Raw genomic sequence first — 15,801 nt, 5'->3', positions numbered from 1 at the left:
AATGGTTCTGAGCACTATGGGACTTAACATCTGAGGTCGTCAGTCCCCTAGAACTTAGAACTACTTAAACCTAACTAACCTAAGGACATCACACACATCCATGCCCGAGGCAGGATTCGAACCTGCGACCGTACAGTCGCGCGGTTCCAGACTGAAGCGCCTAGAACCGCTCGGCCACACCGGCCGGCACAGGCTTTGCAAATGACGTCTTACAGTATTTATGGTTACTTTGGATTACCCTGAAAATCTTACATAAAATGAAATTCAAGATATGCGCTTTGTGAGTGTTGAACTCTAAAGAGGTAAAACTAAAACAGCATTCACTGTTATATACGATCAAATTCAATTGCACTGAATGTGAGTAACTCGTTTCGACTGGACAAAACAGGGAAAGAAACTGAACAGTGATCTTTAAAACCACCATTCTCAAATTATTCACTTTATGTGATGTAGCGAAAAAAAACCTTGAACAATTGGCTCATTGAAAATGTAATCCAGAAGATGTAACTTATTTGTTTGTGCCTTTATATTAATAATGCTGATAATACTAAGAAAGACTTCCACAATGATTCACTCTGATGAGTTTTAGAGCAGATCATAAAATAGTTCGTATGTAACATTGTAAACATAATTAAATTTGATGTGTTACAAGTGGAAGCTAAATAAATCTTCATAACAGGTTTTCCTACATAATATCTGCTTTCTGTAATCTCAAAGCCCAGTAGTAGACCATCAGTTCCCTAGTTGAGGTTTGGCATTTGATTGATTTTTGTAGAACAGATTTGTCAACTACAATTTTCTATAATGTGTGACTCACTCATTTAAATTATGATGTCCTTATCCTCGTGGCTGGTTTGAATGCCACATTTCTATAATAGGTATTCTTCTTTGAATAGATTACCACAGCCTCCCTTTGACCTCTGAATTTGTAGTCTAATACACTCCGACATCCAGCCACATCAAACCTTATACTTCCTTATAAGTATAATTTGTCTATATTTACTGAATATCTTTAAACTTGTTTTGATTGTTCACTCAGGCATTGTGATGAGTATGTGTTGTTAATGGTATCTGATTTCCATTCTAAGACTTTTTGTTTTAAGACTGATAAAGAAATTACATATTAAGAACATTGTTAATTGAAATCTGTCTGACATTAAGTTTTTAAACTATCAGTAGAAAGTTTAATTTCTTGCTTCACAATTTAGCTATGTATTTATTGTACACAAGCGAAACTTAGAACTATACTATCGTCATGCACTTCTCTCATTTACTTTTGTACATTTAGATTTACTAAATATAGAATCTGTTGACTTTAAATATTTACATTACTTTTCTTTCTGCAGCTCTGGGGTACATTCCAACTTTAGCAGGTACGTACTGTCAATATAACCAAACTTTTTGTTAGTGCTGAGGATGCATTCTCAATTTTGTAACAGATTCTTCACAACATCGTTTATTACATGAGATGTAGTAACAAAATCCAGTTTCAGTGACCATGCCGTGAAATCAATTGACATAAAAAGTTTTTGTGTATTTCTACCAAATCATTACTTCAGAAGCTTTTGATCCATCGTTTTGGCTTTCTTCCTGAGGTATTATTCCAGTCACTGCATGCAACATGCACTCAGAAACATTGATTGCGAAGATTATTGGAGAACTATGCTGTAACAGTTGTTGTAGTTGACTGTAGGTTGAAGCAGAATATTAACTTAAAGAAAAAAAGACAGGTCAGAAACAAATCCACATCTACATCTACATCTACATGGTTAGTTACTCTGCAATTCACACTTAAGTGCCTGACAGAGGGTTCATCGAACCATTTTCATACTACTTCTCTACCATCCACTCTCGAATGGCGCATGGGAAAAAGCAACACCTCAATCTTTCCGCTCGAGCTCTGATTTCTCTTATTTTATCATGATGATCATTTCTTCCTACGTAGGTGGGTGTAAACAAAATATTTTCGCATTTGGAAGAGAAAGTTAGTGACTGAAATTTCGTAAATAGATCTCACCGCAAAGAAAACAGCCTTTGTTTCAGTGACTGCCACCCCAATTCGCAAAACATATCAGTGACACTCTCACCCCTATTGCGCGATAACACGAAAAGAGCTGCCCTTCTTTGCACTTTTTCGATGTCCTCCATCAATGCTACCTGGTAAGGATCCCACACCGCGCAACAATATTCCAGCAGAGGACGGACAAGTGTAATGTAGGCTGTCTCTTTAGTGGGTTTGTCGCATCTTCTAAGTGTTCTGCCAACAAAGCGCAGTCTCTGTTTCGCCTTCCCCACAATATTATCTATGTGGCCTTTCCAATTTAAGTTGGTCCTAATTTTAATTCCTAAATCAGAATAGCAAAAGAAGAATTCTGCTTTTAGGTAGCAGTCATGGGAGGGGTGTCGGCCAGCAGCTTCAGGAGAAAGTAGGTGCAGGATACCAGGTCACAAGTTTTGTAAAACCAAATGCTAGCCTTAACCTGGTGATAGAAAACTTAGGTCAGCTGTACAAGGACTTTGAGAGTGAAGATCAGGTAATTATAGTTGGGGGGGGGGGGGGCAGGAAACAGCCTTGTTATGAATTCAAGATATAGTATTAGGAGTGACCTAGATAAAATAGGAGCAGAAACTGGGTACGCAAATGTTGGGTTTGTGGAGGTCTTTCAGCGCCATGATTGGTCCTGTGTAAATACTACCATAAGGCATGTTAACACTGAGCTGAACAGGATGCTCCAAACATTGGCAAAATCGCACATAAGTGTTGTTCCAGTTGATGCTATTGGTAGGTGGGGATACACTACACATGGCCTGCACCTAAACAGGAAGGGAAAAGATTAGTTAGCTTCTCTATTAGCAGATACTGTAAAGGGGACCACAGTCACTCAAGGGATGATTCCTGTAGCTAATGGGACCATGGAGATAGGTTTTTTAGGTTAAAACCAAACTCCACACAGACAACAATCAAGAAAAATAGAATAAAGCTAAGGACACTATCAATTTTCTTCATCAAAATATCAGGGGAATAAAAAATTAAGTGGATGAGCTGTTCATGTGTTTAGATGATACCAAAAATAAGAATGAGACTGATGCACTTTGTCCATCTGAACACCTTGTACCTGTGGGGACGGAAAGTGACAGAATAATTGGGTATAATTTAGTACCTTACACTCGCAGATCTAGCATGGATAAAAGAGGGGATGCCATTTACAGAAAACAAGGGCATAAATACAAAACTGTAGAAGTAAGCAAATTTTGTGTCGATCAGCACTTCAAAGTTTGTGCATGTGATCTACAGCTAGCTAATATAGTGTTGATATTGGCAACAGTGTACAGGTCACGTTTAGGCGATCGTTAATAACTTTCATGTTCCATGGATTATTTTGCACGATAAATCGTCATGAAGTGGAATGAGTCATTTTACATTCATTTTGCAAATTAATTTGTACATTTATTTGTACTCTAAACAAGACCAGGTAATTTTTCCCTTGAAATGAAAACAAGATATATAGACTGAGTTAGCAATTCCTACCCACCACCTCCACATTACACACATAGAAAGTCTTCTAAGGAATAGAAGGAGTTGTCAAGGAGAAAGTTTTTAAATTTATTTCCAAATTTTGCCTTGGTGTGTGTTGGACATTTTATACCACTGGGTAAGAGGTCAAAAATTTTTGTTGCAGCATTGTGCACCCCTTTCTGTGATAAAGGCAACCTTAATGTTGAGTAATAAACGTCATTTTTTCTTCTAGTATTGTACTTATGTACCTCATTGTTCCTTTTGAACTGTAGTGGATTATTTCCAACAAGTTTCATAAGGGAATAAAGATCTTGTGAAGCAGTAGTCAGAATGCCCAACTCCTTAAACAGATGTCTACAAGATGATCATGGGTGAGCACCACATATTATTCTTACAGCACGTTTTTGGGCAATGAAGACCTTCTTTCTTAAAGATGAGTTACCCCAGAACATTATTCCACATGACATTACTGAATGAAAATAAGCAGATTATGCCAACTTACTGATTTCTCTGTCCCCAAAATTTGCTATGAATCTAAGGGCAAATGTGGCTCAACTTAGTTGTTTTAGGAGTTCCAAAATGTGTTTTTTCAATTTAAATTCTCATCAGTATGGACATCTAAGAATTTTGAAGTTTCCACCTTATGTATTATTTCATCGCCATGTATTATACTTATCAATGGTGCAGTATCCCTAGAGATGCAGAACTGAATATGATGTGTCTTTCTGAAATTAAGGGTGGGACCATTCGCAGAAAACCAGTAAATGATACTTTTGAGAACTCTGCTCATCATTTCTGCCATTTCTGTATGTATACTGGGAGTGATTACAATACTGGTGTCATCTGCAAAAAGAACTAATTCTGCCTGTTGTACATTAGATGGTAGATTATTTGCATATATGAGAAACAGTAGTGGACCTAAAATTGTGCCTTGGGGAACCCCATACGCGATTTCTCCCCAGTCAGAATTATATATCTGGATTCTGTTGGTTGAATTACTACTAAGTACTACTTTCTACATTCTTTTGGTTTGGTGTGACGTGATCCATTTGTTGGCTTTGGTTCTTTATAAATATCATCCCAGGTTGTTTCTTGTAAACTACTGTTAAAAATATTTGCCCTGTAGTCATTAATGATTCTAATTGACTTCCACTGAGGTATATCTGCACTGTAAGACACTATGTCATTTATTCTGACTAGTTGTGTATCATGATCAGAGAGAGCATATGTTACTGGGTAAGCAGTTATTTCCTTGTTTTGTATTATCAATTAGGGACCTGCTGTCTTTATCCGCCTGTGTTGGAAATTTAACTATTGAGAGCAAATTGTAGGCTCCAAGTAAGGTTGCCAGATCACTTTTCCTATCAGAATCCTTTAGAAAATCTACATTGAAGTCACCACAGAATATTAACTGTTTGCTGATGTCTGACAGAGAGTGCAGTAAGGAATCCTATTCATAAACAAAGTTTTACTCCCTATTATTTGTGGTGATTTCAACGTAAACATTCTATGCAATTCTGATAGGGAAAGTGAACTAGAAGTGTTGTTAATGATATGTAACTTAGAATCAGTGATCAATTGCACTACACATATAGCTCAAGACAGTAGCACTCTAATAGATAATGTATTTGTACAGCAAGAGGATGAAAAATTAACACATACTTTCCCTATGATAAATGGGTTATCACACCATGATGCACAATTGATTAACTTACAAAATCTAGCAGGGTTTACAGTTCAGAAACTGTTAAGTAAAAGTGTATGGTTTCTCAACCCGGTACCTTTAGAGCACTTCAGAAAAAGTTTAATAAACGTTAATTTGGGAGATGTTTATAATGAGCCAAATGCTAATAATAAATGCAACATATTTCTTGATAAATTTATATTCCTTTTCGAACATTGTTGCCCAAAAAAGTGACTAGATGTAACACCAAACAAATTTAAAAGAAACCTTGGATTACTATACGTATTAAAGTGTCTTTAGAAAGTTAAAGAAAACTGTATGAGACATCCAGAATGATTAAAGACCCAGAAGTAATTTTATACTAAAAAGATTATTGTAACATACTGAGAAAAGCAGTCAGAAAATCAAGAAATATGTATGTTAGAGATGAAATTAACAACTTGGGGAATAAAGTCAAATCAATAAGGCATGCTGTTATAAGGGAGACAGAGAAAGTAACCACTGGGTAGATAGTACACACAACAAAAAAGGTTTTGCATCACCTCAGTTCTGACAATTCCGGAACCTGTACGGAAAATTGGAATAGAAATCAACATAAACATCACTTCCGCCCTTTTTATTGCTCATGAAAACTACACATTGCATGATGTACAACGAGACCTTCAGAGATGGTGGTCCAGATCGCTGTACACACCGATACCTCTAATACCCATTATCACGTGCTCTTGTATTGATGCATGCCTGTATTCGTCGTGGCATACTATCAACAAGTTCATAAAGGCACTTTTGATCCAGATTGTCCTACTCTTCAGCGGCGATTCTACGTAGATCCCTCAGAGTATTTGGTGGGTCAGGTCGTCCATAAACAGCTCTTTTCATTCTGTCCCAGGCATGTTCAATAGGGTTCGGGTCTGGAGAACTAACTGGCCACTCTAGTCGAGCAATGTCCTTATTCTGAAGAAATTCATTCACAAGATGTGCACGATGGGGTCGCGAATTGTCGTCCTTGAAGATGAATGCCTCACCAATATGCTATTGATATGGTTGCACTATCGGTCGGAGAATGGCATTCATGTATCATACAGCCATTACGGCGCCTTCCAAGACCACCAGCAGCATACGTCGACCCCACGTAATGCCACCCCAAAACAACAGGGAACCTCCACCTTGCTAACTCTCTGGACAGTGTGTCTAAGGCATTTAGCCTGACTGGGTTGCCTCCGAACACGACGATAGTCTGGTTGAAGGCATATGCGACACTCATCGGTGAAGAGAACGTGATGCCAATCCTGTGCGGTCCATTCAGCATGTTGTTGGGCCCATCTGCACCGCGCTGCATTGTGTCGTGTTTGCAAAGATGGACCTCGCCATGGACGTCGGCAGTGAAGTTGCGCAGAGTTTGAGTCGTAACACGACGTCCTGTGGCTGCACGAAAAGCATTATTCAACATGGTAGCGTTGCTGTCAGGGTTCCTCCGAGCCATAATCCGTACGTAGCGGACATTCACTGCAGTAGTAGCCCTTGGGCGGCCTGAGCGAGGCTGTCATCGACAATTCTTGTCTCTCTATATCTCCTCCATGTCCGAACAACATCGCTTTGGTTCGCTCCAAGACGCCTGGACACTTTTCTTGATGAGAGCCCTTCCTGGCACAAACTAACAATGCGGACGCGATCGAACCGCGGTATTGACAGTCTAGGCATAGTTTAACTACAGACAGCACGAGCCATGTACCTCCTTCCAGGTGGAATGACTGGAACTGATCAGCTGTCAGACCCCCTCCGTTTAATAGACGCTGCTAATGCATGGTTGTTTATATATTTTGACGGATTTAGTGACATCTGAACAGTCAAAAGTACTGTGTCTGTGATGCAATATTCACAGTCAGTGTCTATCTTCAGGAGTTCTGGGTAGTGGAATGATGCAAAACCTTTTTTGATGTGCTTATTACTATTACAGAGAATGAGACCATCTTAACCAACAGTACACAAGTAGCTAACGTATTTAACAACCATTTCTTAAGTGCAGGTGAAAAAATTAGTGACAATAGTTCAAAAGAAAAAGCCAAGCAGTACATAGAAGGGTCAATTTTTAGAAATCCTAGTAATGTTAATTTTCACCTAACAACCTCCTGTGAAATAAGGAAAATCATTAAATTTTGAAAAATGAGTGTTCTGCTGGAGTAGATGACATCTCTAACAAGATATTGAAACAATGTGGAGCAGTTACAGCTGATGTTCTGGGTCAGATATCGTAATGCATCACTAACTCAAAGTATTTTCCCAGACAGGTTAAAATATACCATTGTCAAGCCTCTCTACAAAACAGGGACACCACAGACGTCAATAATTATCAGCCAGTATCCTTGGGTACGGCATTTTCAAAAATTTTCGAGAAAGTAATGTACTCAAGAATGATTAGCCACCTCAACAGTAATTGGATACTTAGTAAATCACAGTTCAGATTCCAAAAATGCTGTTCCTCTGACACAGCAATAAACATTTTCACTGCCCACATTACGCAGTCTTTAAATAGTAAAATGTCACCAAAAGGAATTTTCTGTGACTTATACAAAGCATTTGATTGTGTGAACCATGACATTATGCTACAGAAATTACAATTATATGGTGTAAATGGAACATCATATAAGTGATTTAAGTCATATCTACAAAACAGGAAGCAAAAAGTTTATTTTGTATTAATTGATTTAAGGAAGTTTCCCACTTCATCTAACTGGGGTGAAACTGCATTAGGTGTTCCACAGGGTTCGATCATGGATCCCCTTCTGTTCTTGATTTATGTGAATGACCTCACTTCATATCTGAAACAAGAAGCTAAACTGACAATGTTTGCTGATGGTCATTATTAATCCAGTTAAAAATGTCCAACAGAAAATTATGCAAACAATGTCTTTGGAAAAGTTGTTAACTGGTTTTCTGTGAATGGGTTTGCTCTGAACTTTGAAAAAAAAGAAAAAACACAGTGCATCGAATTTTTTCTGATGCAGGGAGTATAGTTCCTTCAATAAATATAACACAACAGAAGTCAGTAACCAGGGTAGAGCACACTAAGTTTCTGTGTGTACATATAGATGAAAATATTAACTGTAAAATTAATATTTTGGATCTCCTAAAGTGACCAGGGTCAGCAATTTTTGAAATTGGAACAATTGCCAATTTTGAGGATAAAGAAATTAGCAAGCTAACATACTCTGCATACTTTCACTCTATGATGTTATACGGAATAATATTTTAGAGTAACTCAACACTTAGACAAAAAGTATTCACTGCTCAAAAGAAACTGGTTAGAATAACGTGTGGGGCTCATGGTCTCACATCTCGTAGGCATCTGCTTAAAAGGTTAGGAATTCTTACAAAATCCTCACAGTACATTTACTCAGTAATGAAATTTGTTCCCAGCAACATGGGCCAGTTTAAAAATAATAGTGTCATTCATGATTATAATATTAGAGGAAAGAAAGACTTACATTATACTCTACTTAACCTATCTTTGGCACAGAAAGGGGTAAAATATGTTGCTTTAAAACTTTTCGATATATTACCAGATGAAATAAAATATCTGTCAGACAACAGTAATAGTTTTAAAAAATTGAAATCGTTTCTTCTTGACAACTCCTATCCCAAAGATGATTTCTTGAATAGGAATAAATGAATCTATAGGTACAATTTATGTATTTTGTGCCATTTAAGGGAATGGCGTAGGTAATAAAAATTTTAAGCTTAATAAAACCCTTGATTCATGTGTGCACTTCTTATGCACTTGACACATTTCACATATAACGGTTACCATACTAACAGTACAGCAGAACTGTTAACATGACAACTGCTAGGAAAGCTTACATTCTTATAAAATTTTTCTTATAAGATGGACAAAATTACTACAGATTCTGGAAGGAAGCAGGATTGTAGCAATTATTAAATTACATCTTTAGTGCTTGCTCTCGCATTTCATTTAGTAAAAGGTCGTAGATGCGATTGCTGGGAATAATGTTAGTTTGTTACCCTCTAAAGGAAGATAAAAAGACACATTTTCCCCACCTATGGATGAGCTGGTTGATTCCCTGATAGAGTAACCCCCACCCCACTGTACCCCAGCATTGCTTGCTATTGAGAGTATTTTCCACTAAAGAAAAGGTTAAAGAGTCACAGGGAACATTTTTGACAAGACTTTTCTGGGACTGTTATTGGTCCCAACTGAAACTTCAAGTTTCCAGTTAACAGTCACAATATGTTATAGTTCATTTCCAGTGTGCACATCACTGATTTCAGTTATTTAATGGTGGTTTTATGTCAGTTAATATGACAAATGTTTGTAGTAATGACAATGACAAACATTGTTGGGTGCAAGACATTACCATCCCTAGTGCCCAATCTTGCGGAGATCAGTGTGGCTAAAAGAAAATTATAAAAAATCCAACATTAGAATTAGGACAGGCTCTCACACACACACACACACACACACACACACACACACACACATTACTGGCCATTAAAATTGCTACACCACGAAGAAGACGTGCTACAGACGCGAAATTTAACCGACAGGAAGAAGATGCTGTGATATGCAAATGATTAGCTTTTCAGAGCAGTCACGCAAGGTTGGCGCCGGTGGCGACGCCTACAACGTGCTGACATGAGGAAAGTTTCCAACCGATTTCTCATACACAAACAGCAGTTGACCAGCGTTGCCTGGTGAAACGTTGTTGTGATGCCTCGTGTATGGAGGAGAAATGCGTACCATCACGTTTGCGACTTTGATAAACGTCGTATTGTAGCCTATCGCGATTGCGGTTTATCGTATCGCTACATTGCTTCTCGCGATGGTCGAGATCCAATGACTGTTGGCAAAATATGGAACCGATGGGTTCAGGAGGGTACAACGGAACGCCGTGCTGGATCCCAACGGCCTCGTATCACTAGCAGTCGAGATGACAGGCATCTTATCCACATGGCTGTAACGGATCGTGCAGCCACGTCTCGATCCCTGAGTCAACAGATGGGGACGTTTGCAAGACACCAACCGTCTCCACGAACAGTTCGCGACGTTTGCAGCAGCATGGACTATCAGCTCGGAGACCATGGCTGCGGTTACCCTTGACGCTGCATCACAGACAGGAGCGCCTGCGATGGTGTACTCAACGACGAACCTAGGTCCACGAATAGCAAAACGTCATGTTTTCGGATGAATCCAGGTTCTGATGATCGCATCCGTGTTTGGCGACATCACGGCGAACGCACATTGGAAGCGTGTGTTCGTCATCGCCATACTGGCGTATCACCCGGCGTGATGGTATGGGGTGCCATTGGTTACACGTCTCGGTCACCTCTTGTTCGCACTGACGGCACTTTGAACAGTGGACGCTACATTTCAGATGTGTTACTACCCGTGGCTCTACCCTTCATTCCATCCCTGCGAAACCCTACATTTCAGCAGGATAATGCAGACCGCATTTTGCAGGTCCTGTACGGGCTTTTCTGGATACAAAGAATGTTCGACTGCTGCCCTGGCCAGCACATTCTCCAGATCTCTCACCAATTGAAAACGTCTGGTCAATGGTGGCGAAGCAACTGGCTCGTCACAATACGCCAGTCATTACTCTTGATGAACTGTGGTATCGTGTTGAAGCTGCATGGGTAGTTGTACCTGTACACGCCATCCAAGCTCTGTTTGATTCATTGCACAGGCGTACCAATGCCGTTATTACGGCCAGAGGTGGTTGTTCTGGGTACTGATTTCTCAGGATCTATGCAGCCAAATTGCGTGAAAATGTAATCACATGTCAGTTCTAGTATAATATATTTGTCCAATGAATACCCGTTTATCGTATGCATTTCTTCTTGGTGTAGCGGTTTTAATGGCCAGTAGTGAATAAATAAAGTGGGTAAACTGAATGAAATCATGGTTTCTAAAGCAATCAGTTAAAAGAGGAAAGACACAATGAAAGATTTAAAATGGTGCAGCCAAAATCCTGTCTGACTGACCACTGGACTAATAGGGGATGAGACATCGCTCTGAAATACATTAAGCCTCCAACCTAACAGCTTAGGCTGGAGTCTGGACAGTTCACCAAATTTCACAACACCTGTGCACAAAAAGCTACATGTGATATGAGGACAACCACCCTGTCAATTTGATTGGCGGGAGGGGCACCACAGGTGGGTAGTTGACCCCTCAGGTCACAAATTGGTGTGCCTCATCTCAGGCCGCTCTCCCACCTATCTACACCTGACCTTCTGGCTCAACAGCGAGTTCATAGACAGTAGGGGAATGGTGCTTTGTTCAGCAGTCACCCCTTACAGACTTTCATCAGCGCTATATCCGCTTGCTGGTTGCTCTTTATTCCCATGTGCCCAGGTACCTAGCAGGGCAACACCACACAGTCCCTGAACCACTCCCCTCCCTCCCTGGAAGGCAGGTTAAACAAAACATATTTATTCTTTTTACAATTACGTCCTTCAAACCACAAAAAATTTAAGCATAAATAGAACGTGAAGGCCGCCTTTCCAGTGGAACCAATATTAGCCACTACACCTGTTGTACCATCGATCAACGTGTCCATGGATCCATCTAATCCATCATTAGGGCCAGGCATGTCTTCGGAAAGAAAGAGTTCATAAGGTTCTGTCACTTTTTCCAGTTGGTTTCGTTAAATTAACACGAACATAATGTTAACTTCTCATACCCAACAAACCCCAACTGGGGTAGGGTCCAAGACGACACTACCCAGATAATTCGCAAAGTATTAGGGGTAAGCAGGTGGTGTCGTAGACGAGTGAATCGCTCTGATAGGGAGGTCCAAAAATTGAGAAAGTGTTTGTCATCATCTCGGTAAAGATACAATACGGTCAAACTTATGATCCATATCACTGCATTTATGTTAGTACACAGATAAAACGTCATACCCAAGATACCCACTGGACCACGTTCAAAGATCGCAGCAAGTTGCTACAGACATCATTACATACGTGTTGTAGGAAACAAGTATAGGTAAGGTGAGCCATCCATCGACTGTCATGTGTAAAGATAACCCCCAAACATTTGATCATACCCCAGAGTGGGAATGCGGCAAAGCTCCCTTCTGGGAAGCCACTGCCGATGATCATCGCTCCATACTTGTCCAAGTTGAAGCAGCTTCTGGCTGTGGCACGCTAATGGGCACTCCAGTCCAGTGATGTTTGGACATCATCTGGGGTATGCACTAAAAACACTGGATCGTATGTGTACACATGGCAGTCTATTGCCCGTCGAATTTGTAGCAGTTCTGAAGTGAATGCCGTGAAGTGTTTCCTTCAGATTATAAATCGAACTCACGAGGGCTTAAAGTCAGGTGAGTGCAGTAGGCGGTATAGCACTTAGCAGCCCCATTAGTCAAGCAAATCAGTAACAGCTTGCGTTGTACGTGCTTGAGCATTGTTCTGCAAAATGATGGTCAGGTCTTGCAGAAAGTGTCGTCACTTCTGTCTCTATGCTGTTCATTTTTGGAACACAACCTACGATCAGCTGAAGTGTTTCAGGATTTAAAATCGAGTGACTCTGTTCTTGTTTTATGATAGCATTGATCGCCACGTGGTCACGTGACGCTATCATAACGGCCGTAGTTGACGCTGCTAAAGCATTTCAGCTTTTCCTACATCAGATATTTTATTCACTGTTTCACTGTAGTCAGTTGGAGTTGGTGATGAAAGCATAAGCCTTCAGAGTTTCTGTCTGAGTCCATCCGTTTTGTTGTATGCATGCCCGTTTTCCTGTCACACATCAAATAAAATAAAATTGTCTGTTTACGATAAGGCTACGCCACGCTCAATACTCACAACCAAAACTTATCCTCCTGTTCATATGTAAGGGATTAGAATAGATAACTGACGTTTAGTATGTGTAACGAATTAATGTAATACATTGTTAATAGTTAAACATAGAACTAATTGTCGTGACAGATAATTCCATATTCGTCTCCATCACGGAGTATCCAACCACTGACGGTGATTCACCAAAGTGGCTGCACACTAAGTTCAGATGGTTCAAATGGCTCTGAGCACTATGCGACTTAACTTCTGAGGTCATCAGTCGCCTAGAACTTAGAACTAATTAAACCTAACTAACCTAAGGACATCACACACATCCATGCCAGAGGCAGGATTCGAACCTGCGACCGTAGCGGTCACGCGGTTCCAGACTGAAGCGCCTTTAACCGCACGGCCACACCGGCCGGCTGCACACTAAGTGAAATTAGTCACTGCAGGGTTGTACTGCATTTTAACGATTTCGATGCATGCTTATATTCCTTCCTCACTCGGATTTAAGAGAATAGTGAAGGGCCTTATGTCTCAGTCTCGGTCAGTCGTGACTTGGTACAAACCATTGCACGTGCAGTGAACGGCTTAGCCACCAATTGGCGCGCACTGCAACAGGTGAAATCCTACTTTGAGTGCAAGCCTAATTTAAATTCCTTCACTGTACGCAACCACAGATGCTGTGGAGAGTGTGTAGATAAAGTAATAGGGCACGAAATTAGTAACCCCCTTTCCGAATATCTGCGAGAAATAAATACTTTTCTTAAATAAATGTAGTTTCAATCTTTAATTAGGCATTAGCTCAATTTTTTATCACAGGCTGCAAGGCAGATTCATAATCTCTATTCGCGAGATAGATGAAAACAAATTGGATAATAGGCCATTGCATGCTCTGACGATTCGACGGCGCACGTCGTCTGGAGTAATTGAGGCTTCATGACAGGCTGCATCTCTCAGTGCTACCTGCATAAAAAACCAAGCGGAGTCAAATCAGGGGACCTAGGCGGCCATTGTGCTGCAGATTTCCTTCCTGTCCAACGATAAGGAAAATTTTCATTTATTATTAGCGATGCAACACGCGATGAGCGTGCTGGACAACCGTCGTGTTGAAACCACATGCACTGTCGCTTATCCAGTTGTGTCTCTTCTAGAAAAATAAGTATAACGTTTGTAAGAAAGTGTGCATACGTGGCTCCAAGATGGATTTTCCTATGTCGCAGCACCATTCGGTTATTTGTGTAGTACCTGAGGAAACCAGCGACCCGCTGCGCAGGCGTGCTTGTCAGCTAACTTTACATTACCGTAGATTGTAAACGTTGTCGGTAAAGAGGCCACGTTGGGAGAGCGTAATATCATCTCCAAGGCGCTGTTGCGTAAACTGACAACACTCAATAAGACGTTGAAACTCACGGCCTCCGAGTGCCTTGTGTAAATAACAGATGACAGGGGTGGAACCTACGACATGTAAGGTGCGAATGAAACTCATTTGGCTGATCACACATTCCCTGGCAATATGTCTGCTGCAAATATAGTGACTGATTGGACAGTATAGTATTCCTCAATATTTAATAAAGTTAATTCAAATTGGAAATTTGTGGTAAGTTCCTATGGAACCAAACTGCTGAGGTCATCGGTCCCTAGGCTTACACACTACTTAACCTCACGCTAAGGAGAACACACACACCCATTTCCGAGGGAGGACTCGAACCTCCGACGGGGAGAGCCGTGCGAACCGTGGCAAGGCGCCCTATACCGCGCGGCTTCCCGGAACGGCAAATTAATTCAGAGTTTGTATTCAGATAGAAATATGAAGACGGGCGTCTCCGATAGTGCAGGAATGAGAAGATTCACCAAGGTGTCAGGAAAGTCGCCCTTTGTAGCACATGCCTTTTTTTCTTTTTTCTTTTGAGTTGCCAGTCTTCTGACTGGTTTGATGCGGCCGGTCACGAAGTCCTCTCCTGTACCAACCTCGTCATCTCAGAATAGCACTGGAAATCAACGTCTTCAATTATTTGCTGGACATATTCCAATCTCTGACTTCCTCTATAGTTTTTACCCTCTATACCCTCCCCCTAGTACCAAGGAAGTTATTTCGTGATGTCTAAACGTCCTGTTCCTTCTTCTGGTCAGAGTTTTCCATATATTCCGTTTAACGCCGATTCTCCGAGGAACCTCCTCATTCCTTACCTTATCAGTCCATATAATTTTCAACATACTTCTTTAGCACTACATCTCAAATGCTTCGATTCTCTTTTGTTCTGATTTTCCACAGTCCATGTTTCACTGTAATGCTGTGCTCGAAACGTTATTTGACATTTATATACATGACACTGTCAGTAAATGGCAAATGAAAATAGAAGATTCGTATCCACCGAGGCGATGGTATTCAGCAGTTAAGGTTATTCAGAAACATAGGGAAAACGACGTACAATGGGCTGTATGGTCCTAAGATATAATGGCAAAATACGTATGTATAATTTAACAATATCGACAATGAAAACTAAAATTGTGTCCTTTTGTGGAAAAGAATATCTTAAATATCTTACAGCTATTAGGCACGATTAAGAGAACGCTCCTGAATAAAACCAGGAAAGAGACATAAGTTAAATTCTGTAATATTATAACCGTACCGCTACTGCTATATGTATCCGAAGTACGAACCAAACGGTTACTAGAGAATTAAGCGGCAGAAATAAGACTCAAACCTTAGGTAGGATAAAAGCTAGAGGGCCAAAAGCAGAACAGTGGGATAAGAGAGTTGGTACATGTCCTGGTAATAGCAGAACCCAAA

At 40.4% G+C, this 15,801-nt stretch overlaps 1 long non-coding RNA gene across 1 annotated transcript in view; it reads left to right on the top strand.

The window, feature by feature from the left end:
* LOC126163099 (uncharacterized) overlaps positions 1-15,801 on the top strand; it is a 49,443-nt gene that overhangs the window by 14,605 nt on the left and 19,037 nt on the right. The window contains exon 2 of the long non-coding RNA XR_007535159.1: positions 1,347-1,373. This is a non-coding gene — a long non-coding RNA (uncharacterized LOC126163099). The remainder of the gene's footprint in view (positions 1-1,346; positions 1,374-15,801) is intronic.

The sequence above is a fragment of the Schistocerca cancellata genome, chromosome 2, assembly GCF_023864275.1.
Source record: "Schistocerca cancellata isolate TAMUIC-IGC-003103 chromosome 2, iqSchCanc2.1, whole genome shotgun sequence".
In the NCBI taxonomy this organism is placed as follows: Eukaryota; Metazoa; Arthropoda; class Insecta; order Orthoptera; family Acrididae; genus Schistocerca; species Schistocerca cancellata.
The sequence above is the reverse complement of the archived record's forward strand: the minus strand, read 5'-3'. Positions and strand labels throughout refer to the sequence as shown.